Source organism: Anser cygnoides, chromosome Z (genome assembly GCF_040182565.1).
Source record: "Anser cygnoides isolate HZ-2024a breed goose chromosome Z, Taihu_goose_T2T_genome, whole genome shotgun sequence".
In the NCBI taxonomy this organism is placed as follows: domain Eukaryota; kingdom Metazoa; phylum Chordata; class Aves; order Anseriformes; family Anatidae; genus Anser; species Anser cygnoides.
In genome coordinates, this window is record NC_089912.1 from 67,075,663 (window position 1) to 67,088,164 (window position 12,502).

At 37.9% G+C, this 12,502-nt stretch overlaps 1 protein-coding gene across 1 annotated transcript in view; it reads left to right on the forward strand.

The window, feature by feature from the left end:
• The window catches only part of WDR70 (WD repeat domain 70), a 137,817-nt gene that overhangs the window by 63,379 nt on the left and 61,936 nt on the right, over positions 1-12,502 (forward strand). The window lies entirely within an intron of this gene.

Sequence of the window (12,502 nt, forward strand, 5' to 3'; positions counted from 1 at the left end):
TCTGCTCCTACTCTTATTTGTTGATTCCAAGACTAGATCAGTGTGCTTCTCTGAAATGATAAACTTAGAATGCCATGCTATCCATAGCCCCCCAGGTTTCTGTTGGTGTTTTGTTGTTGTTGTTGGTTTGGTTTGGTTTGGTTTGTTTTTTTATATATGGAATAGTGGAGGCTCATTCTGTTTATCCTTGTAAGACAGAGAAACTCATACAGGAAAAACTAGGAAATGCAATGAGTGGTGGTGAACGATAAGAATTTGTAGTTCCTTTGAAGTCGTTTGAAATAAACATATATTCTGTGTGTATAAACACAGTGACTTTATTAAACGTGAAGTTGTTCATGTTCCATCAGAGGTGACATGGAAACACTTTGGAAACACATGGAAACACCCTCCATTTGGAAATAAAACTGTTTTTGTAAACTCAGTTTACAACTTAGCAGTATTTCACCAGCAGCTGACCTGGTGAATTTATACTTCTGACACTGACTTCTCTGCAGTGGCTATATGTCATTTCTAACAAGATGGTTCAACTTTTTCAGTATAAGACATGAATGACAGCTTAAGAACTTCTATCCTGGACTTCATAACATTAGCAGTGGCTTGTGAGTCTAAACAACTGGTCACAGATAGATGCAAGAAGAGGTGTTGACATCTCATGCCATTTTAAAAGGCATGTTAGCAATCCACAAAATTGAGGGTGCCAGGGCTAATGAAATCATGAAGGGATTTCAATCTGGGACCAAGTTGGACCTGTTTGTTTATGTTAGTGAGGGCTCCTTCTCTTCAAGAGAAAACACGTTTAGATTTTAAACATGAAATCCTACAAAAATTAAAAACTGAATTCCAAAAATGGCTTATTTTTGGAAAAACTTCTTTGCTGTGTTTGTTGTATTTGGAAAAAGCTAAACATAAAAGTGCTCTGAATTTGCTTTTTGCTGACGAAATTAAAAAAGAAATAAAAATTTTGCTTCTTCCCTCAATAAAAAGGAAGGCTAGAGGTGAGCATTTATGCTGAAGAAACAAAACCAAACAAACTAAAAACCAACCAGAGTTGAGAATTTACCTGCTACTTGATTGATCTGCGTAGGAGCACTTTCAGGGAGTTAAACGTTGATTGATGTGGAATATCTAAACAGGTGTGGGGATAGCTGCTTGTTAGCTAAGCACATGAACCTGTGAGTAAGGAAAGGAGCAGAGAAGGAAGACATAGCACAACATGTAGGAACAAGGGACATAAGTCATCAGCTTAAGCTTCCGCAGGTTTCCCAATATCCATTGTTAATTTTAGTCCCTCTCCCAGTAGCTCTTGAAGTCAGTGATATTGATGCTATTTGCATGTCCCTGTAGCTATTTCAGATTTATTTCTCGTCTTACTAGCTTTTGGGCAGATTTATGCTGGTTTGTAGCATTTTAGATATTCAGAAGAAATGTAGGTTCCTGCCAAGAATATTCTTAGGCTCTAAAGATGTTGTAAAGCACCCTTTTTGAGTTGTATGGAGTCACAGAATAACTTAGGCTGAAAAGAACATTTGGAGATCATCCGTTTCAATCCTTGCTTGCAGTAGGGCCAAATTAGAAAAGGTTGCTCAGGTCTGTGTAGTAAATGACTACTACAAGTCTGTGTAGTAAATGAAAAGGCAAATTTCTGAAGACTGAAATTTCAGGGCTTAAGGCAGACAGAAGATTAAAGCACTACAAAGGAACATGTTCCAACTCTAGAGATAATGTTTTATCGCCTTGGGCTCTGAAACAAGTCATTTCTCTGTTCTTTTTTATTTAAAAGGAAAAAAAGATTGTTTAAAATGTTTTCTAAATTGTTTATCTCCTGCCTTCAGTATTTTTAAATCTACACATTTCCAACTCCAGCAAAACAATAATACAAATTTTCCCCCATGTGGAGAACATAACCGATAAGAGAGAATAATTCCCTTGGTTTTCATCTTCAGAAGTGATAAAATCTAATGCTGGTTTGTCCACTAACTTTCTGCTTTAGACTTTTAGCATTATACAAAGGTCAGAGAAGAATGTAGTGACTTCTGTAGTAGTAGTAACATTACAATGTGAGCAAAGGGTGGTGATGACTGTATGAAAAAGAGGACAATTGAGCCAGGAAGACCAAGAGGATGAGACCCTCTGTAGACAGACAGGAGCAGCCTCATGTTCACAAGACCTGGTCCTCCAGAACCCTGATATCTCTTGGAGGGACAGCACAGTAGGGCGTAGGCAATCCAGGAGGTTCCTAGAATGTGTAGATGATAACTTCCTTCTCAAAGCGATAGAGGAGCCAGTGAGGAGAGGTGCTGTGCTCACCGACAATGAGGGTCTAGTGGTGAGTGTGAAGCTCAAAAGGCAGCCTTGCCTGTAGAGACCACTAAATGGTGAAGATTAGGATCCTGAGAGCAGCAAGAAGGGCACACAGCAAGCTTGCTGCCTTGGACTTCAGGAGACCAGACACTGGCCTCTTCAGGGATCTGCTTGGTAGAGTACTGTGGGACAAAGCCCTGAAGGGAAGAGGGGTTGAAGAAAAATGGTTAATATTCAAGGATCACCTCCTCTGAGCTCAGGAGTGATGCATCCCAACAAAGAGGAGGTCAGGCAAAAACACGAGGAGGCCTGCATAGATGAACAATGAGCTCGTGGCCAAACTCAGACAGAAAAAGGAGGCCTACAGAGGATAGAAGCAAGGACAGGAGGCCTGGGAGGAATACAGAGAAATAATCCGAGCAGCCAGGGATCAAGTTAGGAAAGCTAAAGCCCTGTTAGAATTAAATTTGGCCAGGGGCATCAAGGGTAACAAGAAAGGCTTCTGTAGGTACATCAGTGATAAAAAGGAAGACTAGGGAAACTGTGGTTCCTCTCTAGAAGGGAACAGGAGACCTGGTTACCCATGGTATGGAGAAGACTAAGGTACTCAATGATTTTTTGCCTCAGTCTTCACTGGCAAGTGGCTCTAGCCACTCTGCCCAAGTAACAGAAAGCAAAAGTAGGGACTGGGAGAATGAAGAACTACCCAATGTAGGATCGGGTGAGGTAGGATTCAAGACAATCTAAGGACCTGAAAGGTGCCCAAGTCCATGGGGCCTGATGAGGTGCATTTGCATGTCCAGAAAGAACTGGCAGATGAAGTTGCTAAGCTGCTATTCACCATGTTTGAGAAGTCATGGCAGTCTGGTGAAGTCCCCACTGACTACAAGAGTTGGGACATAACCCCCTTTTTTAAAAAAAGGAAAAAAAAGGAAGAACAGGTTAACTACAAGCCAGTCAGTCTCACCACTGTGCCTGACAATATCATGAAGCAGATCTTCCTGGAAACCTTGCTAAGGCACATGGAAAATGAGGAGGTGACTGGTGACAGCCAACATGGCTTCGCTAAGGGTAGATTGTACCTGACAAACCTGGTGGCCCTATATGATGGGGTTACAGTATTGGTGGATAGAAGAAGAACTGACATCATCTACCTGGACTTGTGCAAAGCATTTGACCCTGTACCACACAATATCATTGTCTCTAAATTGGAGAGCCATGGATTTGATGGATGGACCACTCAGTGGGTAAGGAATTGGCTGTATGGTCACGCTGAAAGAGTTGTGGTCAAGATCTTGATTTGAACGGCTTGATTCATCCAACCAGCAATGAGTCGCATTCCTCAGGGGTTCATACTGGGACTGGTGCTGTTTAACATCTTTGTTGGCAACAGGGACAGTGGGATCAAGTGCACCTTGAGCAGTTTTGCCAATGACACCAAGCTGTGTGGTACTGTCAACACGCTGGAGGGAAGGGATGCCATCCAGAGGGACCTGGACAGTCTTGAGATATGGGCCCATGCAAACCTTACCAAGTTCAACAAGGCCAAGTGCAAGGTCTTGTACCTAGGTTGAGACAATCCCAAGCATAATACAGGCTGGGTGATGAATGTATTGAGAGCAGCTTTGCAGAAAAGGACTTCAGGGTGTTGGTTGATGAGAAGCTCAACATGAGCTGGCAATGTCCACTTGCAGCCCAGAAAGCCAACCACGTCCTGGGCTGGACCAAAAGCAATGTGGCCAGCAGGGAGAGGGCAGGGATTGTCCCCCTCTGCTCTGCTCTCGTGAGACCCCACCTGGATTTCTGCACCCAGCTCTGGGGCCCCCGAAGATAAGTACATGGAATTGTTGGAGTGAGTCCAGAGGAGGGCCACATGGATGATCAGAGGGCTGGAGCACCTCTCCTATGAAGACAGGCTGAGGGAGTTGGGGTTGTTCAGCCTGGAGAAGAGAAGACTCTGGGGAGACCTTATAGTGGCCTTCCAGTGCCTGAAGAGGACCTACAGAAAAGCTGAAGAGGGGCTTTTTACAAAGGTGTGTAGTGATAGGATAAGGGGTAATGGGTTTAAGCTAAACAAAGGTAGATTTAGATTAGATATAAGGAATAAATTGTATGCTCAGAGGGTGGTGAGGCACTAGAAGAGGTTGCCCAGCCACTCCCAGGACAGCAGGGCTCATCATGCTTAACAGCTTATTGGGAAGACAAACGCCATCACTCTGAATACCTTCCCCCTCCTTTCCCCTTCTTCCCTCTTTACCCCAGCTTTTTTTGCCGAGCACGACACCACACGGTGTGGGACACCCCTTTGGCCAGCCTGGGCCAGCTGTCCTGGCCCTGTCCCCTCCCAGCTGCTGGTGCACCCCCAGCCCCTCGCTGGCAGGGCAGCACGAGGCGCTGAAACATCTTTGACTAAGTGCAAACACTGCTCAGCAACAACTAATATGTTGGTGTGTTTTCAACACTATTTTCATCAAAAATCCCGAACACAATATCATGCAAGCCTCTGTAAAGACAACTAACTCTATTCCAGCCAAAACCATGACAAAAACCATATGTCCTCTCTACAAAATACGCTGCCTTCTTTTCTTAATTTTTGTGATGAGGAAGGAAGTATCTTATACTTTGGTGTGTATTTCAGATAATATGATAAATACATAGGTTTGTAATTTATTACACTTTCATGTGCTGTAGATGTAGTTAATCTGTATAACTGAGTTAAACTTGCATTTTTTTAGAATAGATAATTTAACTTTAAAAATCATAATACATTTAAAAAAAACCAATATGCTACCTTTGTTCTTTACCTCTGTTCAGTTGCTGTTTGTTGCTAATGGAGCTGCAGAAAAAATGTGTCCCTGAGTGAGATCTAAGAAGTCAGTAAAAGCAGTTACAAAGACTATTTGTGATGTCTATAGTATCAGCTGAGAAGTGTTGCTTTTGAGATTTACATTGCTTAACTGTTTAAATTTAAATATCAGTTGATTTTTTCATTGTTTTAATGGAGAGTGCTGCTGAATGTTAGTTTGAGTCAGTTATTTATTGGGGTGAAGGACAACTTGAGATCCAAGTGAACCTTAACTCTTTTATAGCTGTGACTAATCAGCTCTTTAGAAAGCATCCTGTTTTCATAGTGATTTTCTCTTGCTGCTATTGCTGTAGCATGCAAGACTGCTCTTGAGTCATTTCAGTTGATGCAGGTGACGGTAACTTGAACTGTGGAGATGTTCTTTACCCGAAGCTTTTCCCTTTGATCTTAATCTGATGTACCCCATAGAGAGACTGATTACATCGCACTCTTATCTTTATTATGTAGGAGATGGGATCTCAGTTGATTGCCTTTTTGCCCAGTTTGGAAAATGGCATAAAACTGTACCTCCTTTTACTGTTACAGCTTTCAGAAGTCAATCATCTAATACATCCAATTCAGCTGATGTTCTGTGTAGAAATAATAACATTGAAGTTAGATGTTGCTGTGATAATAAATGAAGGACTTTTCTTCTTGTTTGCAATGTCTCAGGAAAATACCAATTCTCGGTTTTTGAAGTAGCATGGCATAACAAAGACCAAATTATTATTAATTCAAAAGTATATGGAACTCTTTACAATTGAATGATAATGCTGAAAATGTACAAACTTCACCACCTTCTGAAGAATTTGTTTTTCTTTACGTGGCTGTGCTTGCTTGTGTTGGGTCTGTGCTCACTTGTTCATGCTAGTCTCCTTATGAAAGTGGGCTGCTCCTGATGTGACTGCATGTATTCCTGTCGCTGTGTGCCAACAGATAGTTTGGAAGTCACCCAAATGCTGAAAGAACTTCTCTTCTGAAAGAATGCAAGCAGAAAGAACTGCTCAGCACTAGAACCACAAACTTTTTCATATGCTTATTATAGTTTATTGAAATCACTGAACCTGTTACTTATTGGATGAGAAGATGAGAAGATCTTTGGGGGATTGTTCTCTAACCCATAAATGCTTTTCTGGAGGCTTGCTTAAATGCTTTGCTGTTTTGAACTGAAGAAGAAATATGCTTAGATGCAGGCATTCATGATTACCAGCCTAATGGCTGATGAAAAGAAAAATGACCTTTCTTCCATTAGATTTGTTTTGTGAAGACTTCATCAACAAGAAGCAAAGCAAATCAGCTGTCAATACCAGCTGGAAAGTCTTTAAGAAGCTTTTTCCCGTAGTGTAGTCTAGTTGCCCAAATGCTCATCACTAATGCAATCAAATATATTCAGCATTTTAGGAAAGTGCTGAGAAGGGAGAAAGGTTTACAAGGAATTTGGGCACCAATGGGCATGATCAGTCTTTGCCTATAAAGTAGACTAGGAAAGTTTTTTTTCAGATACCTTGAATTCATTGTAACAATTTTGAGTTAAACTGTCCTAAGAAAAATTATTCAAGAAGGAAATCAGCACACCCCCACGCAGTTTGGATCACCTGCATTAATTATTTTGATTACCCAATGAGTTCTGCAATACCTGTTTTCAGTATATGCCTTTAAGTCCATTTTCTTAGTTTGAAGAGGCCTTTTTTCTATATGACTCTTTTAGGAATCTAGATAGTGTTCCAGAGCATGTTTTTTATTTTTTATTTTTTTTCCCTTTTTTAAAACGACTCCGTGATTTGCCGTTAAATTTACTTCCTGCAGAAATTGAATGTTTTAAAGATTGTGCTCAGTGCAGTGCATTCTCCATTCAGTAGTATCTAAAGGTTTATTTAACATCATTTTTCTTTTATGTAATTCACTCAGGTGCATTGGTTCTTGGAGCTGTTTTTTTTTTTCCCCTCAGACAGTAATCCTGTATTCAAAACATAATCACTGTTTTGAGATTTCTAAGTGAACTTCTGGGTTCTAAGCAGCACTGATAATATGAAATGCTAATCCTTCTTCCTTAGATGTATGGACTCGTGCTAGAATAGTTCTTGCATACCTGCATACCCTCGGTTACTGCTTCTCTGCTTTCTGTCCATTTAGCTTAGTTAACATTTTTTGTTTTTCTTCACGATTGGTCTTTTTTTTTTTTTTCACTTTAAATTCTTTCTTGAATATTTTTTTGCTATCTGTATGTTCATTCCCATAATACTTATTTTCATTTTTTTACCCGAGGCTTGTAAAATTTCTCCAACCAAGCCTGTTGCTACCTCACTTTTCCTAGCGTTCCGGTGGTATGCTTGTATTTTCCTCACCCAGTTTGTTCCTTTCTATCTCTGCTCTTGTCCGTGACCTCCACAAAGAGCTCTGATTCCTTTACACAGTTAACCCTGTCATAGTCTGTTTTTCTCTTATCTCCTGTTCTAATCAAGTTTTCCTCACATCTTGCATATGTTGGCTAGATGCAGCATTTTTGCTTAGTAATTCAGAGTCTACTGCTCACCATGCAAACAGTCACACATATGTGTCATTCCAGTTTTGAAGTGGTTTGCTTTTTAATTCATATAGATTAGACAATGGTGATAGTTCCCATTCACTGTCATTAGATTTGAATCTACTTTCACCACCCCCAAATAGTAATTATAATTTATCTGTAATAATCTGAATGGTGGCAGAATATCCAATTTTATTTGGAAATACAGAAAAATAGTTTCATAATTGCTTCAATCTATTTGCTGCACATCACAAAAATAAAATTGTGACGTTTTAGTTTATTATTCTGGTAAAATATTATTATTATTTTTAAACATTTTGGGATAATTTAAGTAACAAGCAGAATAATTGTTATAAATTACAATGCTGTGTCTATTTTCTTGGCAGTTTCTTCCATAGTTACGAATTTACTTATGTTGGATATGACTTTTCTTGTACTCTCGTTCACTCTGGTTTAAATTATTTTAACTCTGTTCAGATGCTGAGAGTAGGTAGCTTATTTCAAGTTTTTCTGCCAAACAAGTATGGAAAGTTTCTCTGTATTTCTCTATCTGCTTGTGTATACATTTTTTTTTCGGTATCTGGCAGGTGATTCAACCTTCATTGTGTCTCCTGTGCTCAACAGAAGAAGGCTATAACTTACTTCCGCTGAAAGAGGGCAAAGAGAATACAATATTCAGGGTTTTCTTGCTGACATGTTCTTATGTCACTATATGTGCTGAATCTTAACAGAGCTTTTTAGCTATTTCTTATCTCTTTGTTCTTTTTACATGTTCTACTTTAGATCGTTTTTCAACATATTGTTTAAGCTTCTTAATTTCATTTCTATGTAGGTAGAGTTGCTTTATGTTGTTAAAAAAAGATAATGGAAGTCTTGCTTTAAGATCAGTTTTTTTTGTTTATTTGCTTGCTTGCTTGTTTTTTGGTTTTGATTTAAGTGTTAAATTTAACTCCTTTATAAAATGTATTTTCTATCACTGATTAAGGTGACTTGTAAATCCGTGTTCTGCTTATAAATTCAATTGTAGCAGTATTTATATGGTGGTTTTAAACTAACCAATAGCTTTCCAAGCTAGCCTTTTTGGTCAAATTTTATCATAGAGGAAGGCATTATATTTTATGACAAAGATTGGCATTAAATTCCAGTTTATCTGTACTTGTAGTAGTAATGAATTCTGTTGCTTTTTTGTGCTGTAAGTTTCATAATAATAGACTTCTACTATTATAAATAAATTTAATAACATTCAATAGTGTGCAAGAGAGATTTGCAGTCCAGTAGAAATGGAGAAAGGGATGGGATAGGCAGAGAAGCTTGGTGTAGAATTTGACATGTTAGGTTTTTAAATGTTTAAATTGGTTAATTCCCTGAATTTCAGTAGACTGTTAGAATAGTATTACTTGATGAATCAAGACTTAGAGACATTTTCCATGGTTGCAGGCTGGGATACGTAGCTACATAAAGAGCTTTAATAATTTGTGTAAAACAGCAGTATTCTCAATAATTAATTATACTAGAAATTTTGACTAAGTCATAACATTGTAAGAGCATTAGAGGAAAAAAAAGAGAGAGAAAAATTACTTGTGGGAAGGGGAAAAAAAAAAACACACCAAAAAATGGATCCCAGTAATTAAATTAGTTGTTTATTTAAGTATGGATCATTTAACTTCTCGGTGGTCAGGAAAATATCCATGTTACCTTTCCAAAAGAACATTCCCATCCTTTTCTAAGTTGCTTTGAATTGCTCTTGGCAAATATAAAAACTTTACAAAATCTGTTTTGCAGATGTGGAATCCACCATTTAGAAAGTTAAATTTAAACTTGCCTATTTGGAGCCTTTTTCAGAGAAGTTCTCTTTGAAAAGAAAATTTTGAAGGAGAAATTAAAAAGATTTATGACTGTGTATATCATTCAGTATATAAAAATTGGCTGTGCTGAAAGAACAGTACTATATGTTGGAGGAACAATTAAAAGTGTTTTTGCTAATGGACAAATTTTGGTTAAACATAGTTTATTTTGAGGGGGAGAACAGACAGGGACTAAGAAACTCGTTCAGGAAGTGTTTGCCTTTTGTTTTCAGTGGAGTTCAAAAAATGTATTGGTTATAGCTATCAATAGGTAAATATTACCAGTCTTAAACTTCTCCTAGTACTGCAACCTAGAGTGTAAAATAACATTATTCTTTCAAGCCACACTTATTATAGGCCTAAGGAGATATTCTTAAAACAGCTCAAAAGGAGTCTCCTAGAAGTGATCTGATTGAACCCAATGGTAATTTTTTTTATTAGTTTCAGTACAAAAATTAGATTTGACCCCAGGATTCAGTAATGCAATCTCTGTTATTACTTTGTTATGTCTGAGAAGGAGGAAGAGGCATCAATGGTCCAAAATATTCTCTAAAACATACAAACAAACAAAGACATTCCAAATTCTAGAATTGAGTTCTCTGGCTTTGCTGTGCTGCGGCATAGTGACTGATGGTCAAGAGCAGAAGGAGAGAGAAAATACAGAAGCAATGTCAATTAGCATTTGTTTGCCATATTGCTGGTTTAAAGACATACTTCTAAAGATAAATTTTTTGGGTTTCTGTGCTTCCTTTCTTGTTTATCCCCTTTGCTTCTGGCTAGAATGGGAGGAGTTAATTTTTGAGAAGGATTAGATGTCCTGAGGAAAAGGGACTGGAAAAAGACTCAAATAAGTTTCAAGTGTAAACAGTACAAAGGGGCAAAGCATCAAAGTGCCTGTTGAAAGAAAAGACAGGACGTTGAGATGGTTATTGACAGAGCATGGAAAGTAAAAGGGGAATGTCAGAACAAATTAGTCTACATCATACTCAGACTGTGCAATAAGGCCCTTCTAATGCAGCAGAGAAAGTGTCTCTGGAATCCTTCGGAGAGTCCTGTATTTCTAGTTTGTCAATGGTCTGAAAGAAAATATAAAACTTGTATAGTTTAGATTCCTAATGTTGTGGTTTGTGGTGACTCAGTCAGATAGTACGGGCACAGTGATTCATGTGGTAACCTGAAATTTTGTCCATTGTATTTTTGTAGTATGATGTCCATTTTTTTAATAAAACCTGGAAAAATTTCTTTAAAAAATGAAAACGCTTAAAAGGTTTGACTTGAAAATAAAGGGCTCAGGCTTAGGTCAAGAGTTAAGGGCTCTCTGGGAATGATTGATCTGTTTGTAAATAATAGGTGATTTCTTATAAAAGATTCTTTTATTAGTGAAGTTTTATAGTTAGATCCAATAGCAGCAAGGCAACAGTAAACATATTCAGTGTGGAGACATTAGGAAAATGCTGAAGGGACATTAAGAAAACACTTATAAAATAATTTTTAGACAATGTGGGTCTTCTTAACAGGGCATTTAATTCGCATGTGGGGGCGTATGACCAATCGTCTGCAGCAGAAGCAGCAGTGCAAGAAACTTGGATTTCTCTTCCGATCTGCTGACACTACAGTTGAATTAGGGATCAAAACCATTTCTGTTTTTAGTCTTATATTACGTAAGAGGCAGAACTATACAAGTGTTAGTTCTTTCTTGACAGTTGAAATGTAAAATGAATAAGGTCTGAATATGCTTTATGGTATTCTGAAGTTGTTGAGGTTTTGACAGGATGTTGAGCCCTAAAAAGAGGAGGACTGAAGTCTTTAAAAAAAAAAAAAAAAAGGTTGTAAGGTAGGGCGTCAAGATGATTACTGATAAAGCAAGGAGAGGAAGAGGGGAATCTCAGAATCATATAATGGTTGAGGATGGAAACAACCTCTGAATGTCATCTAAGCCCACCCTCCTGTTCAAAGCTAGCTCAATCATTTTATTCAGTGGTCACCTAGGCCCCAGCCCATGGCCATGTCCAGTCAGGTTTTGAATATCTGCAAGAATGGCAACTCCGTGCCCTTGCTAGACAACTTGTTCCATATAGCAACATAGGTTTCTTTATAAGACCCTAGAAAATACATCGTAATCCATTTTTTTAAAACAAAACAAACAAAACAAGAACAAAACATCAGAATACTTGAATGACTTATGCTAAAGCTCCAAATAGAACAATAAAATGATGCCTTACAGATACCAGATTTGGAAACTTTTAAAAAATGACACTAATCTTGACTTTATTATGGACAACTGGAGATTCATTCTATTTCAGGTTACTGATGTCTCATTACTGTCATTAAAAGTGCAATTATATATAACTCCATGAGCTATTTCCATCTGATTTTCTTGTCCGTTTTATCCTAGAATTATGAATGTCAGCTTTATAGCCTGTCTTGTAGCTCTGGTGGAAGTTGCTAATGTTGTGCTGCAGTGTCTTATTCTGGAAAAATGGCAGCCTTGTTAAAGTGGTATTTGCTTTAGTAAAGACCAGTGAATTACGTGCTGTTGGATCATAGGCAATGTTTGTATAGTCTAAACAAATGAGGTTGTCCTGAGAACTTAGTGATTTCTTTCTTTCTAAATTAATGATCTTACTTCCTTTGCCAAATCCTGAAACTCTTCTCTGCATTAGATGCCAGAAGAGTTTTGAATTTTTATCTGGAAAGAACTCAGCGTTATTAAATGGACAGAAAACATTTGTATCTAAGACAATTTAAAGAGTCCACCTGTATCTCAGTGTTTTAGTTCTCTCTCATTTGGATGTTTTTGTGTATCTAAGAAACACTGAAGATCCAGCCAGATACTCTTCTTCCATTAAAAAGAAAAATGATGTATTTTGTTAATAATGTGGGAAAAGCTCAACTTAAAAAAAAAAACAACAAAAAACACACACACACACAAAAAAACCAAAACAATATTACATCAAAAATTCTTTGTAAAGTATTTGAAGAACA